Genomic DNA, 22,008 nt, shown 5'->3' with positions numbered 1-22,008 from the left:
TCCTGCTTGATTAATATTGATGATATGGGTAGTACAAGAGTAGATCTACCACGAGATCAGAGAGGCTAAACCCTAGAAGCTAGCCTATGGTATGATTGTTGTTCGTCCTACGGACTAAAACCCTCCGGTTTATATAGGCACCGAAGAGGGTTAGGGTTACACAGAGTCGGTTACAATGGTAGGAGATCTACATATCCGTATCACCAAGCTTGCCTTCCACGCCAAGGAAAGTCCCATCCGGACACGGGATGAAGTCTTCAATCTTGTATCTTCATAGTCCAGGAGTCTGGCCAAAGGTGATAGTTCGGCTATCCGGACACCCCCTAATCCGGGACTCCCTCGGTAGCCCCCGAACCAGGCTTCAATGGCGATGAGTCCAGTGCGTAGATTGTCTTCGGCATTGCAAGGTGGGTTCTTCTCCAAATCCTGTGTACCTGTTGAATAGCGTCCGGCTTCCTGTGAATATTGTGCTCCTCGGTTTCCACACCCAATAATGACCGTCTTCCACGTGTTGAACGAATGCGAAAAGTCAGGGTATTTTTACATTTACCCCCTAACTGCGCAAATGAGCTGCCTATAAAAGAGACGAGGATCTAGATCTGAATCACACCATCCTCCCTTCGCGAGCATTCATCAGAGCGCATCCGACAGAAATCCACTCCATCATGGACAGTCGACGCGGCTCCTCCTCTCGCCCTCCCAGCCCTCGGCCTGGAGATTGGGAGAGATGCTCCGTCCCGTACAGCGAGTTAGTGACGCTCCAAACCTAGGGATTCCTTCCCCCAGCCTTCATGGTTCTGGTTCGAGCCGGACTTGCCACCTATAAGGGCGGAAAGCAAGCGGAGAGCGTCCCCAGCCCCTCCATAGGAGAGCGGGTATGCTTTCTCTCTTATTTGATAAGAGGGCCCGGATTTCCAATTCATCCGTTTCTCCGGGGGCTCCTGGAGTTCTATGGCCTCCAATTGCACAACCTTACGCCTGCCTCCATTTTGCATATCGCGGGCTTCGTGGCCCTTTGCGAGCTGTTTTTGGGCATCGATGCTCATTTTGCACTGTGGAAGAAGCTGTTCTGCCTTGTTCCCCGTTCTCAAGAGGGGTCAATATATCAAGTGGGCGGAGCCGAACTATGGCGCATCGCCGGGACTGGATATCTATCCGGAACCCCGAAGAAGGCGTCCGAAGACTGGCCTTCGGAATGGTTTTATATAGAAGATGTCCCCCTGCCGGACCCTATTCAGATCGGCCTCCCTGAGTTCAATAACGCTCCTTTGAAGAAACGCCTAAGCTGATTACGGAGCCCTCAGAAGGAAAATGACAGGGACGTCCTTTACCTGATGAGCCGAATTAGGCTGTTAGCTCATTCCGGACTGACCATGATCGGGGTCATGGACACATGCATTATGCGGGGGGTGCAGCCACTCCAGTATAGAGGCCACCCCATGTGGGATTTCAACGGGGAGGATGATGCCACCCGCTGCGGCCGTAAGGGGCCAGGATCGATCGCCGATCTGATCAAGATCTTGTCCGCATTGTACAAGGGAGAAGAGGAGGAATTTCTCCGCGTCAATCCGCAGGGCGGATTTTCTATGAACAATCCTCCAAGCTGGGTAAGCGGACATTTTATTTTTGCCTATCCGATCCATACTCCCATAGTCAAGTATCTCATTTTGTGATTTCGGCGCAGGAACTGCGCCGGGCCGTAAAGGATATAAATAGCCCGCCTCCACAACCCGAGGATCCGGAACGGTTCCTCGATCCGACCTCCCAAGAGGATCCGAACATATCGGTGGAACTGGTCGACGGGGTATTTCACCAACTGAGCATCGATAATGCCTTGGTCGCCATTACGGCCGATTACCTCGAAATACTTCCCGCCTCGCAGGTAACTGAGACCGAAGTCCCAATACTTTGAAAATGACCCATCCGTGCGTGTTTTTGATCACCGTATACCAATGGTGTTTCGCAGGGGAAGTCCTTGAGGCGGAAGGCCGAGCCTGCGACGGCCAATCAACAAGGGGCAACAAGGCCCAACAGGCCGAAAAGAAGTGCAGTCCAGATTGAAACGCCGATGCAACAGTATGGCGTGTCATCTTGCTCCCAGGTTTTATTCCTGGCAGACATACTAACGCTCGCGCTTTTTCAGGAAGAAGAGCGCTCGCCGGACTATATCCGGAGAGGTTCCCAATCAATCCTCCGCTCGCCAGGCTCCAAAGCCAGGTCCAGAAGCGGAGGCGAACACGAGGCGTGCGTCGGATGCTCCTTCGACAGAGGATGCCGACAGGTTATCTGCCACCAATTCCGGGTGGAGAGTGCCATGAATCACAGGCGTCACCGGACAGTTCTTCGTGACGCATGTTTCTCCCCTGAGGCATTGGATGCCTTCAATTTGGGAGATGCGCACCTCCGTGCCGCTCAAAATGGTCTAGCCAGAGCCACGGAGCAGTATGTAAAAGACATACGGGTGAGAAAATTTGACAGTTATATATGCCAGTAGCCCCCGAGACTTGAAATAGTTAGAATAACTGGTTTAAGGATCACTTATTGTGCAGGATCTTACGGAAAAGAATACCCAGCTGTCTCAGGAGCTGGAGGAGTGCAAAGCCCAACTTGAGGCCGCACTAGCCGCAGCGGGGGAAGCCAAAGAGACCCCCTCCGGTAATATATGCTTCAAAAGATGAGTAATTTCTGAAGTGTGGCATGTGCATAAGTCTGACAATAATATTGCAGATGGCGCCGGGATAGATCCGGACAACCAACAGCTCATGCGCCGGCTAAAGGCCGGCGAGAATGTGCTTACAAGGGTGAGGCAAGAGAAAAATAATCTCCAAGATGCCAACACCCAGCTGGGTGAGGAACTAAAGGATGTTCGTGCCCAGCTGTCTGACTCCATTAAGGAGAATCGGCGGCTTCGACGCGGCATTTTTAGTAAGTGCTTGAACGAACTTCAAAAAAAGAGTTCGGCGATGAAGTTGACTAACAGAGTTATGTCTATAGGTATTCTCACAAGCCGTCCTTCAAAGGAAATGCTCGGTTCTACGGGTGACCTTCTTCCCGAGATCTTGCAACTGCACGAACGAGTTTGGCAGGTGATGAAAGGCGTCGCCCAGGCCTTGTGGCCATCTGTCTCCCTGCCCGAAGGCCTTGGAGGGCTTGCAGAGAGGCTTCAGGGAGCGCGGCAGCGCTTCCGCTTATGGAAGATATCGGCCTGCCGTCAAGGCGCCAGGGAGGCCTGGGCCATGGTGAAGACGCGGTATACGAAGGTTGACCCAAACCACATGGCCGAGGTCGGACCTGCGGGGCCCGATGGGAAGGAGATCCCTGTGATTGTAAGTGCATCTAGTGCCACCCCTAGTTGGTTTTGGAGTATTGACGACAAAGTTGGTTGAGGGACTAATGCGTTTGTGAGAATTGCAGGATAACGCAAGTAGTGTCCCTCATTGATTCGGTTTACCTATCGGAGATGACCCCTAAAATTGTATGAAGACATTGAAGACAATGGTGGTATGAGAAGATATTCATATTGAAGACTATGACATGAGAAGACATTGCGTGAAGACTATGGAGCGCGAAGACTGTGTGGTTTCGTTGTTTCCTTTTCTTATTTGTTGAGTCATAGGAACCACCGTACTGTTAAGTGGGGTCCAAGTGAACTAAGTCTGAGTGACTGAAGTGATGCTCAACCCAAATCCTATGTCTTCGAGCGAAGACAATGAGAGCAAATCTTATCCAGAGCTGGATGAGTCAGCTTTGCTTGTAGCCCAAGTAAAGTTGCCGCGTGTGTTTGAAATCTGACCGTTGGAACATGTGTCAGTTCCTTGGTGACCCAGGGTCATTTCGGACAAATCAGGTCGGGTTGCCTTGTGGCTATAAATAGCCCACCCCCTACACCATAAATTGGTGGCTGCTCAGAGTTAGTTTACGACTTTTGTCGTTTTGAGAGCAACCCACCTCGAAGCCTTTGAGAGAGAAATCCTTGCGAGGACAAAGCCCAAACACCCAGAGCCAAAGAGTGTTAGGCATCACTGAAGTCTTTCTGTCTGTGTGACCTGAAGACTTATTACACTTGAGGACTGTGCATCCTCCAGCCGGTTAGGCGTCGCATTCTGAGCATCCAAGAGTCATTGTGGATTGCCGGGTGAACGAAGTCTGTGAAGGTTTGGAAGTCTACCTTGAAGACTTACCAGAGTGATTGGGAGAGGACTAAGTGTCCTTAGCTCAAGGGGAATAAGGTGAAGACACGGTCTTCTGAGTTGAATCTCAGCCTCCCTAACCAGACATACAGTTGTCACAGCAACTGGAACTGGTCCAACAAATCCTGTGTCTTCAACAAGTGACTGGTTCTATCTCTTCCCTCCTTTACTTTGAGTTTGTCTTCGTGAAGTCATTGCCCATCTGTCTTATTTGTTTGACTTCATTGCTTGACTACTATTGTTGATTGGCTTCATACTATCTTCCATCCTGATCCTACTACCTAGCTGCTATTAGTCTTCGTACGTTAACGCTATTGCATACTTGACTATGGCTTGCTTGTTGTAGTTTATCTTCCGCTGCATATCAATTGGGTCATTTCCATTGTTTGTCTTCGAAACTTCCACGTTTTGAAGACTTAGATAAAAATCGCCTATTCACCCCCCCTCTAGTCGATAACTAGCACTTTCAATTGGTATCAGAGCCAGGTACTCCCTTGTTTTGTGTGATTCAGTTTAACTACCTGGAGTTTAGCTATGTCGACTGCAGGGATAATCAAAGTCTCCGCTGCTTGCCCCGTGTTCGATGGAACAGAATATCCCTACTGGAAGAATAAGATGCGCATGCATCTTGAAGCCATTGATGTCGACCTCTGGTATGTCGTCAAGAATGGTGTTCCCAAAACTGGTGAAGGTGTCACCCCTACTGATGTCAAGAAGTTCATTCAACTGGACTCGACTGCAAAGAACATCATCTGTGGTCATCTGACCAAAGGACAGTATGGCCGTGTGAGTGCTCTGGAAACATCAAAGCTAGTCTGGGACTGGCTGTCCAAGGTCAATGAAGGCGTCTCTACACAGAGAGACCAGAGGATCAGTGTTCTTCGCAATCTCTTCAATCGCTTCAAGAGAAACGATAATGAAAATGTCCAGCTCACGTTTGATCGCCTCACCGACATCACAAATGAGCTTCAGGCTCTCAGCGCCACTGAGATCACCAAGCATGAAATTGTCAAGACACTGCTGAGATCACTTGACACCTCCTTTGACACCCTTGCCCTCATGATACAAGAACGTCCTGACTTCAAGACACTCGATCCGTCTGATATACTTGAGAGGCTCAACACACATGAGTTCCATCTTTCTGAGAAAAGAGATATCTATGGCCCCAACTATGGCTGAACTCGTGCTTTGAAGGCAAAAGTTGTTTCCTCATATGAAGAAGAAGAATCTGACTGCGGTTCTGATGATCCTGAAGACATTGGAAGGGAGCTTGCTATGCTTGTGAAGAAGTTCCAGATATTCACCAAGAAGAAGGGCTTCAGAAAGTCTTCACGATCCAGTTCAAGAAATGATGAAGCTTCCACTCAAGACAACAAGAAGAGAACATGTCACAAGTGTAAGAAGCCTGGGCACTACATCTCTGAGTGTCCTCAGTGGGACAATGAGAAGAAAAAGAAGAAGAGCAAGGAATATGACTCTGATGACAAGAAGAAGAAGAAATCATCAAAGTCTTCTTCCAAGTCCACATCAAAATCCTCATCTCATAAGAAGAGCTCATCTGGCAAGGCTCGTGCTTTTGTTGGAAAGGAAATGGATTCAGAGGAGGAGTCTGCTTCTGAGGAGGCAGAGGTGGAATCTGAAGCTGAGTCCGACTCTGGCGTTGCAAGTCTGGCTCTGGCCACAGCCTATGTCGCAAAGTCCATCTTCAACTCTGAAGACAATGACTCCCACACCAACGCTGATGATGACAAGGACGATCCTGCTCCCACCTACTGCTTCATGGCACGCAGTGCCAAGGTAAAATCGCGCGATGCTTACTTTCAAACATCAAGTGAAGATGACTCTGATTGTGAATCTAAACCCAGCTACAAAACACTTGCTAAAATTGCTACTGAACAACAAAGGGCTATGGAACATACTCAAAAACTGTTAGACAAAAGCGATGACCTGTTGGACGCGGAAATGACACGTTCACAGTCCTTAGTTGAAGACATAAAAAATCTTCATGCTAAGTATCAAGAACTTGAAAGTCTTCATGAGACGCTCTCAACCACTTATGAAAAGCTCTCCTATGATTATCTTCAGAGGAAGCAAAAGCTTGAGAAACTGAAAGCGACTCATGAAGATCTTCAAAAAGAGAATGAGTCATTTCGCGCTCAATAGATCAGTCCCGCTCAGGATGAATTTGAACCACCATGTCTAAAATGCATTGAGCGTGATAACGCTACTTCTGTTGCTGAATGTTGCACTGCTGCTACTGTTGCTCTGTCTTCAACTTCTGATGTGGTAACTAACCCCTCATCTGAGGATACCACTACTATTGCTGATGAAAATGCTAGGTTGAAGACATTGCTTGAAACAGGGATGTATAGAAGTCTGAAAGGGCATCAAACACTTTGTGATGTCCTCAAAAAGCAGATTCTGAACCGAAACCCTAGGAAAGAGGGTGTTGGGTTCGAGAGGAAAATGAATGCTGATGGTTCCTACTGGAAACCTAAGCAGTATCCCAAAACCACATGGGTTGCTGCAAAGGTACCTTCAGTGGACCCATCCACTTTATCTGGATTTACCTGTTCTAATCCTATTATCATTGATGAATCCTTTGATGCAAACTATAAACTGTTCAAAAATCAGAATGGTGAAGTGTTTGCCAGGTATATTGGTACTAACTGCAGGAATGGACTGCCAATGAAGAAGATCTGGGTTCTCGAAAGCTGTCTTGAGAATCTTCCAGTGAATGTCATCATGACACCACCAGGGAAGAAGACAAACCCCAGACCAAAGGCGTCACATGGTCCAACGGCTTCATACGGAAACATGACTCACTTGAGTCACCCTAACGCCAATGTTTTGAAGGGAAATCATACTCAGACTCATGAATATGAGCGTGTGTCTTCAAACCGCTATGTTCATAGAACTAAGAACTTTTCTGCTTATTCACATGAGTATCATTCATCTCCTGCAAGGCTATTTGCTAGGGCTTCAAAGCCGAAATTCTCAGATGCTGCACTTAGACTCATTGCTTCTAAGCCACCCCTAAAGATGTGGGTGGTGAATAAGAACTAACTCTCTTCTGCAGAACATGGTCTCTAGCCAGCAATCAAAGGCGTCCAATATTATTGCTGGGGACCTAAAACACAAAGGGATGCATGATAAAATGACTTACTATGTATTCCACATATGAATCGCTTACCTGTCATACTGTGTGCTAACTTTCATCTAGCTGTGATAATCCAAGTGTGTATCAACTGCTTATGCTTCACAACATACATTGTGAAGCCTATCCTGCTAACTGCACTGTAGGGCATGTCACCAAAAGCTTCAGAATGGATTATTGACAGTGGATGCACTAATCATATGACTGGTGATCAAAGTCTTCTCATGGACTCAACCTTACGTCCATCCGACAAGAGTCAAATCACATTTGCTGACACTGGTAAAGGCAAGGTATTGGGTCTAGGTAGAGTTGCAATCTCAAAGGATCAACACATGGATAAAGTGATGCTTGTTGAATCCCTTGGATTCAACTTAATGTCTGTCTCAATGCTTTATGACTTAAACATGATTGTGATATTTGGAAAATATCGTTGCCTTGTACTAATGGAATCTGACAAGTCTCTAGTCTTTGAAGGGTATAGGAAAGGTGATCTATACATGGTAGATTTCTCAGCAGGTCCATAGCTTGCCGTATGTCTTCTTGCAAAAGCTTCAGAATGCTGGCTCTGGCATCGAAGGCTGGGGCATGCTGGCATGAGGAACTTGCACACTCTCGTCAAGAAGAAGCATGTCATAGGCATAGAAGGTGTCAAGTTCAAGAAAGATCATTTGTGTGGTGCTTGCGAAGCTGGGAAGATGACGAGGGCCAAGCACCCCTCGAAGACAATCATGACAACGTCTCAACCCTTGGAGCTGCTACACATGGACTTATTTGGACCTACTCACTACTCCACCCTCACAACAATAGTGTGTCTCTATGGCTTCGTCATTGTTGATGACTACTCAAGATATACATGGGTGCACATAATTCTCTACAAGACTGAAGTACAAGATGTCTTCAGACGATTCGCCAATCGAGCAATGAACAATTATGGCGTCAAGATCAAGCATATCAGAAGTGATAACGGCACTGAACTCAAGAACACCGGCCTTGATCTTTATCTGGATACAATGGGAATCACTCATGAATTTTCTGCTCCATATACACCTCAGCAAAATGGCATCGTTGAGCGCAAGAACAGAACCCTCATTGAGATGGCTTGAACAATGCTCGACGAGTACAAGACACCAAGAAAGTTCTGGCCTGAAGCTATTGATACAGTTTGTCACATCATCAACCATGTCTACATCCATAAGCTTCTGGGCAAAACATCCTATGAGCTCCTTACTGGCAAGAAGCCAAATGTCAGTTACTTCAGAGTCTTTGGTGCTAGATGCTGGATTAAGGATCCCCATCACAAGTCAAAATTTGAACCCAAAGCTCACGAAGGCTTCATGCTTGGCTATGGAAAGGATTCGCACTCTTACAGAGTCTTCAACATCTTCCACTACAAAATCGTTGAAACAGTGGATGTGCGATTTGATGAAACTAATGGTTCACAACGAGAGCTTCTGCCAAGCACACTTGATGAAGCTCCTTCCAGTGAATCTATCAAGCTGATGGGAACTGGTGAAATTATGCCCTCTGAAGCACAGCCTGAAGAGGAACTTATCATTTCTGCACCAAACCAACCTGAAGACAATGCTCAGACCGAAGACAATCCTTCCAATGATGACAATGATCAGCATGAGCAAGGTCTTCGTCCAGTTCATCCTCATGTTGCAAATGAAGTACAAATTGAGAAGATAATTGATAGCATTAACGCACCTGGTCCACTTACTCGATCAAGAGCAACATAGTTAGCAAATTTCTGTGGGCATTTTTCATTTCTATCAATATCTGAACCCAAGAAAGTTGCTGAAGCCTTTATGGAACCTGAATGGATTCAATCCATGCAAGAAAAACTTCAACAGTTCAAGCTGAATAATGTTTGGGAACTTGTCAACCACCCTGACCCTCGCAAGCATAACATTATTGGCACAAAATGGATATATCGGAACAAACAAGATGAGCATGGTCAAGTCATCAGAAAGAAAGCACGTCTTGTGGCACAAGGATATACTCAAGTTGAAGGAATTGACTTCGATGAAACATTTGCTCCTGTGGCTAGGCTTGAAGCTATTCGCATACTGCTAGCCTATGCTAATCATCACAACATCTTGCTATATCAAATGGATGTGAAGAGTGCATTTCTCAATGGCAAGATTGAAGAAGAAGTATATGTCGCTCAACCACCTGGCTTTGAAGATCCAAAACATCCTGATATGGTGTACAAGCTAAACAAAGCACTGTATGGCCTCAAACAAGCTCCTCGCGCTTGGTATGATACAATCAAAGACTTCCCGAAGAGCAAGGGCTTCAAACCTGGATCCCTCGATCCCACACTATTCACGAAGACATATGATGGCGAACTGTTTGTGTGCCAAATATATGTGGATGATATTATCTTCGGCTGCACCAACCAGAAGTATAATGATGAGTTTGGATACATAATGCAAGAGCAATATCAGATGTCCATGATGGGAGAACTGAAGTTCTTCCTTGGTCTTCAAATTCGTCAGCAAAGCAATGGCATCTTCATATCTCAAGAAAAGTACCTCAAAGATTGTCTGAAGAAGTTTGGAATGGAAGACTGCAAAGGTTATACGACGCCAATGCCAGCCAAACACCACCTTGGTCCCGACGACAATGGTAAAGAGTTCGATCAAAAGGTATACCGCTCCATGATTGGTTCTTTACTTTATCTATGTGCATCTAGGCCAGATATTATGCTTAGTGTTTGCATGTGTGCTCGATTCCAAGCGGCACCAAAGGAATCGCATCACTTAGCTGTGAAGCGAATTCTTCGATATTTGGCTTACACCCCAACACTCGGATTATGGTATCCAAAGGGTTCAAGGTTTGACCTGGTTGGATTCTCGGATGCTTATTATGCTGGTGACAAGGTGGATCGCAAGTCAACATCAGGAACATGTCACTTTCTGGGATGATCACTTGTCTGTTGGTCTTCAAAGAAGCAGAACTGTGTATCACTCTCAACTGCTGAATCTGAATACATTGCTGCTGGATCCTGTTGTGCTCAGCTTCTATGGATGAAGCAAACTCTCAAGGACTATGGCATCAACCTGAAACAAGTACCTCTCTTCTGCGACAACGAGAGTGCCATCAAGATAGCCAACAATCCAGTCCAACACTCGAAGACAAAGCACATTGAAATTCGTCATCACTTTCTCAGAGATCATGTCATGAAGAAAGATATCGATATCATTCACGTCAACACTGAAGAGCAACTTGCAGATATCTTCACAAAGCCCTTGGATGTGAAAAGGTTTTGCAGGTTACGGTGTGAGCTGAATATCTTGGAATCCTCTAATGTCCTGTGATCAGGCACACATCCTAAAACTTATACATGTTGATGACTTAGATGTGCAACACACAAAGTAATGTATATCTTCAATCAATGAAGATTTACACTCTGAGTGTGAATACATTAACATGGAATTTGACTTCGGAGCGCCACGATAATTGTGCGCCGTGTCTGGGTCTAATACTTCCTATACGGTGGGTAACGCCACCACCAAATTTCTCTGTTTGAAGTGTTTCACTCATGGCGTTACTTTTGCAAAGATTCGCATTTGGTTTGTCTTCAGTTTCAATTTATCTTCATGATTTTCTGTGCTATGATGATTTGATTGCATATATATATATATATATATATATATATATATATATATATATATATATATATATATATATATATATATATACACTAGCGTTCTGTCCTCTACAGCATTCACTTATAGCCATGTCTTCAAGTTGAATCTCTTGAACTAAGTGAATGTGATCGGACCCTAATCTCTCTATGCTTTCTATCTCAAACTCTATCTGTCCAAATCATATGCATTCTATTGAAACTGTCGAATGTCTTCTCTGCATCCTAGTCAGCAGAAGACACAGAGACAAACATCAAGTCCTATTTAAATGATTCATCTTTATTGTCGATATCCGGAGAAGCCGGAACGAACATCCGACAAACTTGGCGGGCGTGGGAACATGGGACAACTCTAAGTATGTTGCATGCTTTCCATGTGTCCCACGGATGTGAACAGACAGGGGCACCTGCGTAATTGCGCTCTGCTGCACACCTACTTATAAATACGTGTCCCCTGCGGTCAAGAAAACCTCCTTCCACCTCTCCACCTCGTCAAAACCCTAGCGCCATCGCTAGCTCTTGACGACATCGGCGACGAAGCGCTTAGCTGCCGCGACTTCTCCAACGCCGTCCTGACGCCGGCCGCGGACATCGTCCTCTCCGCCGTCGCTGTAAGTGTCCTCCGTCGCCAAGTTAGGGCACGGTGGGCTGAACTGCTCGGTCTCCTATTCATCCCTTCTAGCAGTTCTTCGTGCGGTAATTATAACTCTATTTTTACCACCTTTTTGATCTTCATAGATTCATCCTATTTACCGAAAGTGGTTTCTACCTACTCAATGTTAGATCTATTCTGTCTGCATCTCATTATGCCTAGTCTATTCACTTAGATTTCCTATCTAGTTTGATTCCTCACTTGTACTTATTCATGGATTGGTACAAATCTGGAACCAACTCACCTCATATAAGTGAATGTCTTCGCATCATGAGGTCAATGTCTTCAAACTGATTTATCTTCAAAATCTTCTGAGAATGCATATGACCTCTTCCCCTTCCCTCGCATCTCTAATGCTATCACAGGTACATGTCCATGGGAGAATCCCTAGGTTCTCATAGTCTGCATTCGTTTGCAGAATTCTTACAGCAACACATTGATTCTCCTGAAGCCAGTTCCTGTCTGACCAGCAAGCGAAAGCCTTTGAAGCCTTTGAGCATATTGAAGCCATTCAGTTTGAAGTTCATGGCTGCAGAAAAATCAGCAAGGAAGGGTGACAGACAACGTCGTGGGGGAACATCAAAGGATCTGCCTGATGATCTGGCAGAAATGTATAAAACAGATCCTGAAGAAGATTACAATCAGCGCAAGACTTGAATCCAATGGATTCGATGCTATTGGGCTGAACAGTGGTACAAGTACAAGTTCGTCACCCAGGAGTATGCAGAGAAAAATGCTATCAAGAGCCCTTGGGGTGATATTCTCTATCGAGGCCTTCCCCCCAAGAACAAAGCTGAAGCCATTGTGCAAGAATTCTATCCTTGCATGGTCTGTGGACCACAGCCTGAAGAAGCCGACCCATCATCATTGCTCTGGTGTCGTGACGACAATCTCTTCAAGCGCAACTTCTAGTTTGCTAAGGCTTCGGCAAAGGAAAACAAGAAATCACGGGGATTAGACTTCAATGCTGGTCCCTCTGCTCCCCGTGATGATGACACACGTGAAGCTGAAGAAAACAGAATTGGCCCCTTTGCAAACCTTGATGGCCTCATCTCCTACATCTTGGTACAAGGTGCCAAAGTGGATCATTCTGACAATGAGGCTGATTCTGATGAAGCCCCAGCTCCTCCTCCAAGGCCACAGAAGCCAAAGAAAATTAAGGCTTCATCATTAGCTGCACCTCCAAAAGCTTCTCGTGTGAAGCCACTGGCCACTGCACCTCCTGAAGCCAGTGTGCAGTCTGAAGATCAATCCCGCATCTCCAAGAAGACGGAGAAGAAAAAGCAACTTGTCAGGCATACTGATCAAGCCTTGACTCCTGCCGCCATTTTGCGTGAAGAGCCCATTGATCTGTCCAGTGATGAAGATCTTGCTGATGATGCCCTTGAGCAAATGATAAAGAGCAAGGAAGAAGCAGAAATCTTCAACAACTTGCCTCTCTTTGACGTGGCCATCATCCATAACTTCATTGATGAGTGGTTCGACACCCCCAATCTAAGCTTTGAAGATTTGCAGCTTCCCATTGGCCTTAGCGTCTCTTTCAATGGCGCCATTGCTTCTGAGCTAGCTCTTGCTCAGTGCATCGTTGAGCTAAAAAACAAAATTGATTATGAGAAGGCTCAATTCAAGAAGCATGTGGCGAAGCTCAGTGTTCAAGATGTCAGAAACTTCAAGGTCATGCTGCATGAGCTTAAAGAAGCTTTTCTGAAGAAGCACCAAGAAGCTCAAGGCTCTTGTGAGCACATGAAGTGTTTGGCTGATAAGTGTGTGCTTGCCTATAATGAGGCTGAGAAGCGCAAGTCACTTGGCCGTCCTGGCATTGACCCCAGGATGGCTGCAAAGAAAAAGAAGCTTCCTGCTGACCAGCCTGCACCTTCAAGCCAAGAAGCCCCTCGCATTATCTTCCCGAGAAGCATGACTGGCTTGAAGCCAAAGGTCACCACAACTGCTTCAGAACAGAAGAAGACGAGGGCTGCCAAGGCTGAAGCCAGAAAGAGGAAAAATACTGAAGCCTCTGATGCCGCTCCCTCCAAGAAGAAGCACAAGACCAAGAAGAGTCGGGCTGCTCCCACAGAGCCCCTTGTTGTTGAACCCATCTCAGTGGTTCGTCCTTCACCTGCATCCCAAGAACTTCGCATGACTGTTCATGAGCCTGCTTCCACAGAGGCTCCTGAAGCTGAAGATATACCAACAGCTGAACCCATCGCTGCTGAAGACATTGGTCATCATGACAATGTTGAAGATGATGAAGTTCTTCCTCAGATCGAATATAATGTGGTATCATCGCCTGTTCATATGAACAGCGAAAACATCAGCATTGGTCGTCCTCTGACGCCAATTGCTCAAGATGCATCATGGGCTGATCACCCACAGCAACAAGACTCCCTCAGTACTCCCCAACATCAACAAACCACACCATCCGTACAAGTTGAAGAGGATGAGGACCTGCCCACTCCATCTCCAAAGGCGTCGCCTGTACTACAAAGGCTTCACAAAGGACCAAGGCCTCAAGTCCCTCTTTCGAGCGTTCCAGAAGGAGAAGTGCACCGTCAACCTGTTGCACGTCAAGTGTTCTCTGAAGCCACTCCAACTGTGAATGTCTCTGTGTCTGAAGCACAAGCTGCTGAAGACAATCTGGCTGCATCAGCCGATGAGGAACGTCAAGAAGAACATGTCCAAACTCCCCCCATGCCTGAAGAAACAGTTCATGAAGTGAACGTGTCTGTGCCTGACCCTCCAGCTCCTCAAGTGGAGGTTGAAAATCCTGAAGCTGCCACAACCAACGCAAGTGAAGCCGATGACGCTGTCATGGCTGAAGCTAATGTGGAGCTTGAACCAACCAGTGTGCCTGAAGCTAATGAGGCCACTGCACCTGAAGCTAATGAGGCACCTGCTCCTGAAGCACCTGTTGTGCAGCCTGAAACCTCAGCTGTTGCCACTGCTCCTGTTCCGCCCCCAAGGCCCTATACAATCGAGCAAGCATACAACCATGGCGAGCTAATTACAGTAAGATGGCCCGTTCTGGTCCCTCCGCCTATTGTCTCTGGTCCTCAATTTGACTATGACATTGAGCATAGGCCTCAGGTCCAGAAGCCTAAGCCAAGACTGCCAAGATTTCCTGGTACTGCCACCTCTATCGGGTCTTTCAATGCAAATGGCTTCAAGAGCCACAACACATTCTTTGATAGCTCTAAGAACCCCTACACGAAGCCAAGAATATCATCAGATCGGTTCTGGAGTCATCAGCAGCGAAGCTATTACTCCTGTGTTCTGTATGATCAAGGGCACATTTTCCCTCATATGCGCCTCGACACTGAAGCCATTACTGGACTGCCCTGCTTAGAAGAAGCACTTGACTGCTTTCGTGATGCTGGGCTGCTCAGTTTTGTCACAGATAAAGAACACTGGAATGAAGAGCTATTGCTTCAATTCTATGCTACTCTACACATTCGCGGCTACAACAAAGATACGAAGACATGGGTTCTCGAGTGGATAACCGGAAATGTTCATCATGAAGCCAAAGCTCTTGACATCATTGAGCTTACAGGCCTATCCACTCCTGGAGAGCTCTATGAACGTGGCTGTCAAAACCACCGCAATGCACTAGAGAGCATCTTTCATAAGCCTGAACCCAATATGAGTCAGATGCTGAGCATGATGAAGCCTTTTCCACGTGATGCTGAATATCCAAAGAAGTTCTTTGTTGATGACCTTGAGTATCTGCCGCGCACCATATATCATATCATCAGGCGGACTCTATGGCCTATCAAAGGACATTCATCAGCTGCAAAACTCGAAGGAGCCATGAAGACATTGGTCTTTTACATTCTCAATGGCATCAACTTCAATACACATGATTTTTTCATCAGGCAACTTGCTGCTTCTGGATCTGATCTGTTTGGTCTGAAATTTTATGCTCCATGGGTCATGCGCCTCATCAAGCGACACTCATCTATCAACTATCAACCATCTGCTCGCAATCATGTGATCTTCCTACCAGAGGTTGATATGTCAGTTGAAGCCATATATTCTGACCCTGCCAAGAAGCCTCTTTGTCTTCAGAATGCCGAGCACCAAAGCTTCACTCAACCCATTAAAGGTGTTCAAGTAGCAACATGAATCTATCCATTGGCTGGAAATACTTGTCTGCCTCATTGAGCACCTACTGAAGCCACTGAAAGCACTATTGCCCAAAGGCCTCGGAAGCGTTCTCGCGTCCTCAATGACCGAGAACTTCTTGTGTCCCTACATCAGAAGCAAGATAAGCATCATTTTTGGCCGAAGCGTCAAATGCAAAGCCTCTTGGTGGATGTCAATCGCATTCGTAACCTTGCCACCAAGAATGCCTTTGTTGCTCATGAAACTTGCCAACGATCATGGAAGAGATTGATCCTGCTTAGTGTTGAAGCAGATCTTCAAGATGATGGCTTCACTGAAAGATTCAAGTTTTACTCCACTCCTCCACGGAATGCTGTCCTACGAAGAACTCCATCTCTTGAAGACTCTGATTATTCTTCCTCCGCTGCAACTGTCAATGCCAATGTCATCGATGATGAAGACGATGCAACTTCACCGCCCCCTACTTCTGCTCGCATCGACATTGCACCAAGTTCATCTGCACCGCCAAACGACAATGACAACCCTACTGCTTCAACTACTCCTCATGAGGACGAGTAGATGCTCTATGTCTTCAAACCTTTTTGGTCATTACTGACAAAAGGGGGAGAAGCATATGAGTTGATAGTCTTCAAGCGGGTTCATATGGGTGGTTGCATTATATTTTGCCTCGTGCTTACAACTCTTGCTTTTTAAAACATTTGGTTCTTTGAGTTGTAACACCTAAACTTGATGGTCGTCTGCTACTTATTTGCTTTGCTGTGATGCGATGATTCCGCATGTGCGATGATAACTTCCGCACTTAGATCATCCTGCAGACGTCCATTTTTCATTATGCATGTCATCCTATTTGCTATATCATTTCTTGCATGATGAATTATCTTCATAAGTTGAAGTGGATCTCCACAAGTACAACCTGGCATGTGCATTTGCATTCCAAAAGCAAAATTACTTATATGCACATCTTCAGGGGGAGCCCTTGCTACTTATGAAGACAATTCCTATCCTTTACAATTTCACATACTTTATCCCCGTTGAAAACTTCAACCAGTTTGTCATCAATCACCAAAAAGGGGGAGATTGTAAGTGCATCTAGTGCCACCCCTAGTTGGTTTTGGAGTATTGACGACAAAGTTGGTTGAGGGACTAATGCGTTTGTGAGAATTGTAGGATAACGCAGGTAGTGTCCCTCATTGATTCGGTTTACCTACCGGAGATGACCCTAAAATTGTATGAAGACATTGAAGACAATGGTGGTATGAGAAGATATTCATATTGAAGACTATGACATGAGAAGACATTGCGTGAAGACTGTGGAGCGTGAAGACTGTGTGGTTTCGTTGTTTCCTTTTCTTCGTTGTTGAGTCATAGGAACCACTGTACTGTTAAGTGGGGTCCAAGTGAACTAAGTCAGAGTGACTGAAGTGATGCTCAACCCAAATCCTATGTCTTCGAGCGAAGACAATGAGAGCAAATCTTATCCAGAGCTGGATGAGTCAGCTTTGCTTGTAGCCCAAGCAAAGTTGCCGCGTGTGTTTGAAATCTGACCGTTGGAACACGTGTCAGTTACTTGGTGACCTAGGGTCATTTCGAACAAATCAGGTCGAGTTGCCTTGTGGCTATAAATAGCCCACCCCCTACACCATAAATTGGTGGCTGCTCAAAGTTAGTTTACGGCTTTTGTCGTTTTGAGAGCAACCCACCTCGAAGCCTTTGAGAGAGAAATCCTTGCGAGGACAAAGCCCAAACACCCAGAGCCAAAGAGTGTTAGGCATCACTGAAGTCTTTTTGTCTGTGTGACCTAAAGACTTATTACACTTGAGGACTGTGCATCCTCCAGCCGGTTAGGCGTCGCGTTCTGAGCATCCAAGAGTCATTGTGGATTGCCGGGTGAACGAAGTCTGTGAAGGTTTGGAAGTCTACCTTGAAGACTTACCAGAGTGATTGGGCGAGGACTAAGTGTCCTTAGATCAAGGGGAATAAGGTGAAGACACGGTCTTCTGAGTTGAATCTCAGCCTCCCTAACCAGACGTACAGTTGTCACAGCAACTGGAACTGGTCCAACAAATCCTGTGTCTTCAACAAGTGACTGGTTCTATCTCTTCCCTCCTTTACTTTGAGTTTGTCTTCGTGAAGTCATTGCCTATCTGTCTTATCTGTTTGACTTCATTGCTTGACTACTATTGTTGATTGGCTTCATACTATCTTCCATCCTGATCCTACTACCTAGCTGCTATTAGTCTTCGTACGTTAACACTATTGCATACTTGACTATGGCTTGCTTGTTGTAGTTTATCTTCCGCTGCATATCAATTGGGTCATTTCCATTGTTTGTCTTCGAAACTTCCACGTTTTGAAGACTTAGATAAAAATTGCCTATTCACCCCCCCTCTAGTCAATAACTAGCACTTTCAAGCTTAGTGTACGGCCAAGTAGAATTGGCCGCAAAGTATTCCCAATAGGAATGTAAACTAGACATCCTGCTGGATGGCATTGAAGAGGAATATGCCCAGTCAAGTTGACTATGTAATTTAAGATGATATGTAAAATGCCTTCTAGCCGGATTGTAGATCGTTTGTCATAGCGGACCCTTTCGCTTCAACCTCGGGACCCAATAGTCTGGAGTGTGTCCGAATACCCTCGCGGTTATATAAGAACTGGGGCATGCGTGGAGACCAGGCCTAGGGGTCATTAGTGCTTTATCAGACAAGTGCCCAACTAGTTATGTTATATTACATGGTTAGTAAGAAACATCTTCCAGGGAGAATAGTTCCATTAGGGGTTCCTTTCCCTGGGAGGCATGCCCTAAAGTGCATGTCCGGACTGCGAAAATAGCAGAAAAACATCTAGGGGCAGATAAATAAATAGGTAAGAAATCATCTTTTAGTTCGCCGACCGAATATTCCCTTAAGAACGCTAGCTTTCGGCTTCACCCAGTCTGAGGTACACATCCGGCTAACCCGGCAGTAACAATCGCAGAGGCGCTCCCTTTACCGCCTAGCCGAACAATTGGGAACGTAGGGGTAAGCACAGGAGCCAGGCAACCCAGCTTGGCCAAAACTTAAGTCATATCGATGCATATAATGGTGAATAAAAGGTACATGCGGAAGTGTGACACATGTGCTGGGCATGGAGCCCGTATAAATAAGCTTCTGTTAAAGAAGCCCCCAGGTATAATGAGCGCGGATAGCGCGTCAAGTGTGTGCGAACAATGCGCAAACAAGCTTTCAAAGGCTGTAATAGAAAAGGAGGGAGAAGGAGAGAAACAGAAGGCAACTAATATGTAAAATATAGACAAAGGAGGGAGACGAACTCAGAATCCGGTGCTAGGCGTAGAATCTTCGGAGAAGGGCTGCGTTCCATGGGTTCGGCTCGAGTTGGTTATCCGATGCATCTCGCAGACGGTACGCTCCACCGGTCAGGACTTGGTCGATGATAAAGGGACCTTCCCATTTGGGCTTGAGTTTGTCCTTTTTCTTGTCCGACATGCATAGAACTAACTCACCAACATTGTAAGTTTTGGCCCGTACTTGTCTGCTTTGATATCTTCGAGCTTGCTGTTGATAGAATGCGGAACGGGCTTTTGCCACATCACGCTCCTCCTCCAATGCGTCCAAACTGTCCTGCCGATCAAGCTTGGCTTCTCTTTCTTCATACATGCGCACGCGAGGTGAGTCATGAATTGTGTCACAGGGCAGGACTGCCTCTGCGCCGTATACCATAAAGAATGGTGTAAATCCGGTGGTGCGATTCAGAGTGGTCCGCAGCCCCCAGTGTACGGAGTCGAGCTCCTCTACCCAGTGCGTGTTAGATTTCTTGAGGGACCGCACTAATCTGGGTTTGATGCCGCTCATGATTAGAACATTTGCTCGCTCGACTTGACCGTTAGTTTGAGGGTGACAGACTGAAGCATAATCGAGCTTGATGCCCATGTTTTTGCACCATAGTTTGACCTCATTGGCCGTAAAGTTCGTGCCGTTATCAGTGATGATGCTATGGGGGACGTTGTAATGGTGTACGACCCTTGATATGAAGTCTATCACCGGTCCGGATTCGGCCGTCTTAACAGGTTTGGCCTCTATCCATTTGGTGAATTTATCCACCATGACCAGTAGGTATTTTTGCTTGTGGGTTCCTCCTTTAAGGGGTCCAACCATGTCAAGCCCCCAAACCGCGAAGGGCCATGTTATGGGTATAGTTTTGAGGGCGGTGGGTAGCATGTGGCTTTGATTAGCAAAGAGCTGGCAACCGACGCATCGTTAGACTAAGGCCTGAGAATCTGCCCGAGCCGTCGGCCAATAAAATCCTGTACAGAAGGCCTTGCCTACAAGGGCCCGGGCTGCGGCGTGGTGCCCGCCGAGTCCGGCATGAATTTCAGCCAGAAGATTCCGCCCTTCTCTTCGGAGATACACCTTTGAAGGACTCCGGTTGTGGTTTTCTTGTAAAGCTCTCCCTCATGGACCTTATAGGCTTTAGATCGCCGCACTATGCAGCGGGCTTCGTTTTGGTCCTCGGGAAGTTCCTGCCTGGTTAGGTAGGCTAGGAATGGTTCCGTCCACGGGGAAATGACTGCCATTAATACGTGGGCTGAGGATGTTACTTCGTTGGCAGAACCGCCAATTGTGTCAGAATGTTTGGTGTTGGGCAGTGCGGTTGGGTACGGGTTGTTATTTCCGGATTCCCCCTCCCATAGTACAGATGGCTTGAACAGCCTCTCTAGGAAGATGTTGGGAGGGATGGCATCACGCTTTGAGCCAATGCGTGCCAATACGTCTGCTGCTTGGTTGTTATCCCGGGGTATATGGTGAAATTCGAGCCCCTCAAACCGAGCTGACATTTTTAGGATGGCATTGCGATAAGCTGCCATTTTCAGATCCTTGGCATCAAAGTCTCCATTTATTTGGGATATCGCAAGGTTCGAATCCCCGTGCACCTCTAGGCGTTGAATGCCCATGGAGACAGCCATCCGGAGGCCATGTAGAAGGGCCTCGTATTCGGCTGCGTTGTTGGAGTCCGTATACATTATCTGGAGTACGTATTGAACCATATCTCCTGTTGGGGACGTCAGAACGACGCCAGCGCCCAAACCAGCCAACATTTTGGAGCCATCGAAGTGCATAATCCAGTTGGAATATGCGCCATACTCTTTAGGGAGTTCGGTTTCAGTCCATTCGGCGAGGAAATCGGCCAAAACTTGCGACTTAATAGCTCGCCGTGGCCTATAGGTTATGTCTAACGGGAGGAGCTCAATGGCCCATTTGGAAATCCGGCCCGTCGCGTCGCGTTTGTTTATAATGTCATTAAGAGGTACTTCGGAGGCTACTGTTATCGAACACTCTTGAAAGTAGTGTCGCAGCTTTGGGATGCCATGAACACCGCGTACGCTATCTTCTGATAATGCGGGTACCGTGACTTGCATGGAGTTAGGACAATAGACACGTAGTAAACTAGTTTTTGAAGGGGGAACTTGTGTCCGTCCGTTTCTCGTTCGACAACGAGCACTGCGCTCACAACTTGATGAGTTGCCGCGATATATAATAGCATTGGTTCGCCCACGTTGGGCGCGGCCAGGACCGGGTTTGTTGCCAATATGGCTTTAATTTCTTCGAGTCCGGCCGTGGTGGCATCCGTCCACTCGAAGTGTTCGGTGCGTCGGAGGAGGCGATAAAGGGGTAATGTCTTTTCTCCTAAACGGGAGATAAAGCGGCTTAATGCCGCCACGCATCCCGTCAATTTTTCTATGTGCTTGAGGTGCTTTGGGATATCCAATTGTGACAGAGCTCGGATCTTGGCTGGGTTTGCTTCAGTTCCTCTACCAGATACAATGAAGCCCAAGAGCTTTCTGGCTGGTACGCCGAAAACACATTTTTCCGGGTTAAGCTTAATGTCATATGTTCAGAGATTATCGAATGTAAGCCTCAAATCGTCTACTAGAGTTTTGACGTGCTTGGTTTTGACGACCACATTGTCTACGTATGCCTCCACTGTTTTGCCGATCTGGTTTGCCAGACATGTCTGAATCATGCGCTGATATGTTGCGCCGGCGTTTTTGAGCCCAAAGGGCATTGTGTTGAAGCAGAATGGGCCGTATGGGGTGATGAATGCCGTTGCGGCCTGGTCGGGCTCTGCCATTTTAATTTGGTGGTAGCCGGAGTATGCGTCGAGGAAACACAATGAATCATGTCCTACGGTAGCGTCGATAATTTGATCGATGCAGGGGAGGGGGAAGGGATCCTTTGGG

This window comes from Triticum dicoccoides, chromosome 1B, assembly GCF_002162155.2.
Source record: "Triticum dicoccoides isolate Atlit2015 ecotype Zavitan chromosome 1B, WEW_v2.0, whole genome shotgun sequence".
Lineage (NCBI taxonomy): Eukaryota > Viridiplantae > Streptophyta > Magnoliopsida > Poales > Poaceae > Triticum > Triticum dicoccoides.
This window is presented reverse-complemented; position numbering follows the sequence as displayed.